Source organism: Arachis duranensis, chromosome 5, assembly GCF_000817695.3.
Source record: "Arachis duranensis cultivar V14167 chromosome 5, aradu.V14167.gnm2.J7QH, whole genome shotgun sequence".
Classification (NCBI taxonomy): Eukaryota; Viridiplantae; Streptophyta; class Magnoliopsida; order Fabales; family Fabaceae; genus Arachis; species Arachis duranensis.
In genome coordinates, this window is record NC_029776.3 from 18,159,957 (window position 1) to 18,167,525 (window position 7,569).

Consider the following 7,569-nt stretch of genomic DNA (forward strand, 5'->3'; position numbering starts at 1 on the left):
GGACCGACAGGAGGTCAACTTTGACTACCAACTCCTCTAATTTCCTTCATATGTGTTTATGGACGGCTACAGGTGCGGCTAATAATATATTACCAAGGCTGCGTTTTGGAGACAGGGAGATAGACAAAAATATTTGAGGGTAGATTGAGGCTGAGAGGCAAAAATTATAAATTGAGATCTGGATTCAATTAAGTTTTTGTAATATGTTTGAATTAATCTCACTAATTGAATAACGCGAATAATATTAACAACGAGTCGTATTTTTAAGTTTAATATTTAGATAATAATTAATTAATTAAGAATTTGAATTTAAATTTAAATTTAAATTTTTTAATTTATTATTCGTGTTGTTTACTATATGCATTATTTTTCTATACTTTTTTATATAAAATATATTGAATTGAGTTATATCTAAATATCATGTTATGAATAACTATAGGAACTCCTAATATTACTAAAATTGCGTTTCAGAGACACGAAGTTAGACATAAATATTTTTAGAATAGATTGAGGATGAGAGACAAAAAGTATAAATTAAAATAAAGACTAAATTAAATTTTTGTATTATATTTGATATAAAATTAATTTTGTTAGGTGAATAATGAGAGTTGTGAATAGCGTGAATAATGAGTCGTGTTTTTAAGTTTAGTATTCAGATAATAATTAATTAATTAATTAAGAATTTTAATTTTAATTTTTTTAATTCGTTGTTTGTGTTGTTTATTATATGCATTGTTCCTTTAGGCTCCGTTTGGTTGATGTATAGAATGAGACATAGACACAAAGGCACAAACACTAAAGACATAGACATAAAATATTTGTGTCTATATACTATGTTTGGTAAAAATAATGAATAAGACATAAATATTTGAAAAAGTCTGAATTGCCTTTCATTCAACCACAAATTTTACCAACACTGCTACACACCTATCCAGGGACGGATGTATGGGGGGAGAGTGAAGGCCTGACCCCAGATTTAAAGAAAAAATAGTAGAAACCTTAATCCAATCCAAATAAAACATAATAGCTTTTAAAATTTTTCAAATCCCTAAAACTAATTCTTCGTTTTCTATTCTATCTCCTAATTCTCCTGTGCTGTTTCCTCACGACTCACGAATCACGCGGCGCTCACTAAGTCACTGCCATTCCCAAAGTAACTAGGTAAGTATCTAGTGTTATTTTCAAATTTCAATAATATATAATATATTCATATAATCATATCAATTAAAGCAAGGATGCAACTCGTAAGGTATTTATTTTATTTTTGAGATTTATTTTCTCTTATTTTCTCTTATTTTATTTTTTAATGAAATTAATAGTAATTTAGTAAAAAAATTATTATTATTGATATTTAATTAATAAAAAATACTTAGATTTTATTTATTTATGTAAGTATATAATTTTTTGAGTTCTTATTTTTTTCAGGTAAAAAGAAATTAGAACATTTTATGATGAAAAATAAAGTAAAATTGATGCAATTTTTAAGAGAAAAGCTACTGATAATGTTGGAGTTCAAACAAGTCAACCCTCTAATCTTATTTCACAAGAAGTTCAAGTAAGTGAGCTCTCTAATCTTACTCAAAATACACATCACCATGAAACCAAAGTACCAAGATTAGAAAGAGATGTTGATATCTCTTTACTAGAAAGGGATCCAGGAAAGCGACGTCCAATTTGGCAGTATAATATCAATGAACGTGATAAAATTCGTAGAGCATACATAATAGCTGGGCCATACCAACCAACAAATATTAGTTATTTAGCTTCTGGTAATAACAATTACCGTCGATATTTTCAAGTTGGTTAGAAAATTCACCAGAAAAAAATGCTGCTTATTGTTTGCCTTGCTACTTGTTTGGTAAACATTATGGTGCTCGTAATGATGGAAAAAATGCATTTTCAGAGTTAGGATTTAATAATTGGAAGAAAGTAAACAATGGGGTAAATTGTGCATTTGTATGTCACGAGGGTTCTATTCCTAATTCTCCCCATAATTTATGTGTGAAATCTTGTGATGATTTAATGACTCAATTTAAGCATATAGACAAAGTTCTTGATAGGCATAGTGATGAAACTATTGCAAATAACCGTTTAAGGTTGAAGACATCTATTAATGCTATTCGATGGCTTGCATTTCAAGCATGTGCATTTAGAGGCGATGATGAAAGTCCTGGATCTTTGAATAGGGGAAATTTTATTGAGTTAATTAAGCTTTTAGCTTCCTGTAATCAGAATGTTAATAATGTTGTTCTTGAAAATGTTCCTGGAAATGCTCAATATATATCTCCCGGTGTTCAGAAAGATATATTGCATATCTTTGCTAGAAAAGTGCGTGCAACAATTCGAGAAGAAATTGGTGATTTTAAATTTTGTATAATTATTGATGAAGCAAGAGATGAGTCAAAGCGAGAACAAATGTCTGTGGTTTTGAGATTTGTAGACAAGCACGGTTGTGTTCAAGAAAGATTCTTTGATCTTATACATGTTTCTGATACATGTTCTTTGACATTGAAAACAAAAATTTCATCAGTTATTTCTCGTCATAATCTTGATGTCCAAAATCTTAGGGGACAAGGGTACGATGGAGCTAGTAATATGCGCGGTGAATGGAATAGATTGCAAGCTCTATTTCTGAAAGATTGTCCTTTTGCTTATTACATTCATTGTCTTGCTCATCGATTACAATAGCACTTGTTTCTGCAGCCAAAGAAGTTTGTTATGTTTATCAATTCTTTTCAAAACTTACACTAATTGTGAATGTTGTGACTATTTCTCCTAAACGTCATGATTAGTTAAGGGTTGCTCAAGAAAATAATGTTGCAAACTTAATTGCCAATGATCAAATTGTGACAGGTAGTGGACTTAATCAAATTAGTACTTTGCAAAGATCTGGAGATACTAGATGGGGTCTCATTTGAATTCTGTACGTAGCTTGTTATGCATGTTTGATGCTACTTGTGAAGTTCTTGAAAAAAGCACCGAAGAAGGTAATTTCTCCACTCGTGGTGATGCTAGTGCTGCTTATGATGCTATTACATCCTTTGAATTTGTCTTTGTTTTGCATTTGATGAGAAATATTTTGGAAGTTAGTCATGATCTTTGTCAAGTTTTGCAACGAAAAAATCAAGACATATTGAATGCTTTAACTCTAGTTTCTACTACCAAGACTTTAATCCAAAGAATGAGAGAATCAAGTTGGGAGGCTTTCATAAAAAAAGTTATATTATTTTGTGAGAAACATGAAGTTGAAGTTCCTGATATGAATGCATTGCATATTCCTAGAAGAGGCCGAACTCGCAAAATTGTTGATCAAATTTCAGTGGAGCATCATTACCGTGTTAATTTATTTCTGGCTGTAATTGATACACAATTGCAAGAGCTTAATGAAAGATTCAACGATAATATGGTGGAATTGCTTACTTTAAGTTCAACTTTAGATCCCAGAGATAATTATAAGTTCTTCAGTGTCAATAAAGTATGTAAATTAGTAGAACGATTTTATCCAGGTGACTTCAGTGACCAAGAGAAATTTCACATTAGAATGCAAGCTCAACATTATGAACTTGATGTTCCTAATCATGTTGAATTAACTAACTTGTGTACAATTTCGGAGTTATGTCAAGGATTAACGAAGACAGGAAAGTCTTTAACATATCCTTTGATTGATCGTTTGATTCGCTTGGTATTAACTCTTCCTGTTTCAACTGCTACAACTGAGAGATCTTTTTCAGCTATGAATATTGTGAAGAATAGACTCAGAAACAAAATGGAAGATGAATTGCTTGCTAATTGTCTTTTGATTTACATTGAGAAGAAGATTGCTGAAAAATTTGACACAAATTCTATTATGGATGAATTTTATGATATGAAGAATCGACGTGTACCACTTCGTTAGTAAAAAGTACACATTTTTTTATACTTTAAATATATATTCTCTATCTGTATATTTTTATAATATATCTTACATTATAATTTATTTGCATATATTTTTTTATATTATATATATTATTGCCCCCATGATAACATTTCTGGATCCGTCCCTGCTGACCCATCACCTCAAAGGCTACATGTCATAACCATTAAATTTTTATTTCTTTCTGTATTTTTTTCTTCTAATATCATCTCAAATTATCATTTAAATATTAAATATATAATTTTTTTTGGAAAAAAATAGAAAATCAAAGTCCGAAATTTATCAAAGATTAATTAAAATTCAAATAAATAAAAAATTAAATGTATAATTTTTTAAGAAAATAGAAAAATAAATTTGGTTGTAGAATTTAAAAGAGGAAGTAAAAAAAAAGAAATATTTGAGGAGATAAGAGGATAAATTTTAAAAATTTAAAAATTGAATAAGGATAAAAGAGTAAAAAAATAGTGTCTCACAAGTTGTCGCAGTGCCTCATTAAATTGGAGGTACACTAATTTAGTGTCTCCGTGTCCATGTGTGTCTTCTCGTGTTCATCAAAAATCTGTGTCTCACCAAACTAAACCAGCAGACATGTGTCACCGTGTTCATGTCTCATTATGGATATCAACCAAACACTACCTTATGTTTTCTCATATTAAATATATTGAATTGAGTTATGTCTAAATATCATGTTTGATTTAATATAAATATAAAGATTGATGAATAAATTTAAAATTTAAAAAATTAAATAAGAGTATTTTTGAAAAGAATGTTATTAAAATTTAGTTTTCTATAAAAATTTTAGTCTTTTTTATCTTTACTTTCTGAAAATATTAAAAAAATTAAAATTTTAATTTTATCCTTTAACTACTAAACACAGTATTCACTGTTAGTCTTTTAGTTTCAGTTTTAATTTCTGAATATAAATCTTACTTGAAAAATAGAAATTAAATTAAATTTTTGTATTATATTTGATATAAAATATACTGAATTAAGATAAATATAAAAATTAAATATAAATTTAGAATTTAAAAAATTAATAAAAAATTTATGAAAAAATGTTATTAAACTATTAAAATTTCAGTTCCTAGGGATTCAAATTTTGTATCCCTAAATACAACCCTAGTCTCAAAAAAACAAACCCGGCTTAAACGAAGATATTTAATTATCTCAAGGTGCTATTTAATTACACAGTTTAACTAGGTATCCTTTAAAAGTTGTACAATATTCAGCCTTTTATTACAATAATTTAAAAAAAATAAAACAAACATATCTAAAAATTTTAAATAGATTTAGTGTCTTTTTAAAATTAAATACACATTCAAAATACAAACTAAATAAAACTGAAATTTAAAATTTAAATTTAAATTTTAAATTTCTATTTTAAATTTAATATACTTAATTATTAATATATTATAATTACAATTTAAATACACATCCAAAAATCAAATTAGTTATAATTCAAAATTTTGAATTTAAAATTTTAAAATAAATCTTAAACCGTCTTAAAATTTTGGATGTGTTTCAAACATGTTTTGTATATAAGTCAATAATTTTAGATGTGTAATAAATGAAAAATAACCAATATTTACAAACATACATTTTAATAATTTTAAAAGCATTAATGTTCAAATAAGTAACGATAAAATTCAACAAATAATAAAAAAATGAGAAATATTAGATGAATTTTATCGAATAAGATATAAAAAAAATTAATTTTATATTTAATGTTTAAATTTAAATTTTTGATTTATGATTTTGGATGTGTTTTAGAAATATTTTTTGTATCACTTAATAATTTTAGATGTGTTACAATTGAAAACAAAATCGAATTTTTACAAACAAGCATTTTAATACTTTTAAAAGCATTAATATTAAAATAAGTAACGAAAAAATCTAACTATTAAAAAAAGAGAAATATTAGATGAGTTTTTCTCGAATAAGATATAAAAAATTAATTTTATTTTTAATGCTTAAATTTAAATTTTAGATTTATAATTTTGGATGTGTTTTAAAAATATTTTATGTATAATTTAATAATTTTAGATGTGTTACAATTGAAAAAAATTAATAATAATAATAATAATAATAATAATAATAATAATAATAATAATAATAATAATAATAATAATAATAATAATAATAATAATAATAATAATAATAATAATAATAATAATAATAATAATAATAAAATGTTAAATATGAAATAATAAATTTACCTGTAGAGAAATAATACTCTTCTATGAAAATTTTTGTAAAGAAGAGAGAAGAAAAAAAAAAGAACGTACACGAGAGAGGGGAGGGGAACGTCCAAATAAATAAAAAACTAATAAAATAACTATTTTATGAAGTAGGTAGGAAGTTAGAGAAATTCTAGTATTTGAAATTTAAATTAATTTTAATTACAACATGTTTAGCTACAAATTAGGAATGTCTTTTAACTAAAATTTATTTAAATAATATTATTTAAATTTAAAAGCTGAATAAAGGCTGAATTTTAAAGGACACATAGCATTTTCCTTAATTACATTAATCAACCATTAACCATCAGCTTTGACAATGGGTCCGTATGACGACACTACCGTCATCGCATAATGGGGCTAGCAACCAATTTACAACACAATTACAAATGTACCTGGCCGCTAAAACGTCTATATTAGTCCTTTACCATTTTCCATTCCAGGTTCGTACTCTATGATTGGACTATTCTTGGAAATGGATGCTTTCCATTTTTTTTAACACTTACAAAAAATAAAGTATAATATCTCACTTTTAATTTTATAAATAAGACTAAAATTAAATAAAAGAAAAAAATAATAAAAGAGTCACCAAAAAAAAAATAATAAAAGGTGAGATTGATACGGTCCAATTTTTTTCTCATCAAACTCCTCAGTCCTCACGCCACCACAAAAGTGGAAAGCTTAACTAACTACTACAGGGTTCTATCATTTGTTGTCAAATGTCAATGATACAAAACCAGTCAATGATACAAAACCAGTTATGAGGGACGCAAAAATTATATTCATCATACTTAGATTAATAGGTAACTCTCAAACTTTTTGCTATTCAGATTTTATAATTCTACAAGGTGACTTATTATCAGGTAGTTCATCGCACGAATCTGGAAATTTTTTGGTTATATTGTTTTAATCATTCAGATTTAACGTAAAAAATATTAACAATGACCGATTGATCCTTGCATCGATTCATAACGGTTGAATGTTTCCTTTTAGTCCTAGCCTCCTAGACATTTAGAATCCAGCTCTTTTTTTAGAGTTTGGAAATGACAGCATAAATAGGTTAGCCAGGTCGATATCTTATTGGACTCTGAATTTATTTGGTTTTTGGGTCGAACTTAAATGGATGCACGACTGCACCTGCTGGAGGGATGTAAGACTATGAAAAAGAACGTTTATTAAAAGTGATACTGGAAGCTATTTAAATTTTTGCTTTTTTTTTTTGTTTTTCAAAAAGTATGAGCGAGGGATGTAGAGTTCCTTTTTTAACATAAAGAAATTTTGAAGTATTGAAGTAGAAAAGCATTGAATTTCTTCATGCGGATCAAGGAGGGAGATCCTCCTCAGAGGAACTCTTCTAATCTAATAGAGTCCTGACACACGACAAATTTATTAAAAAAATAAATTAAAATATGTAATATA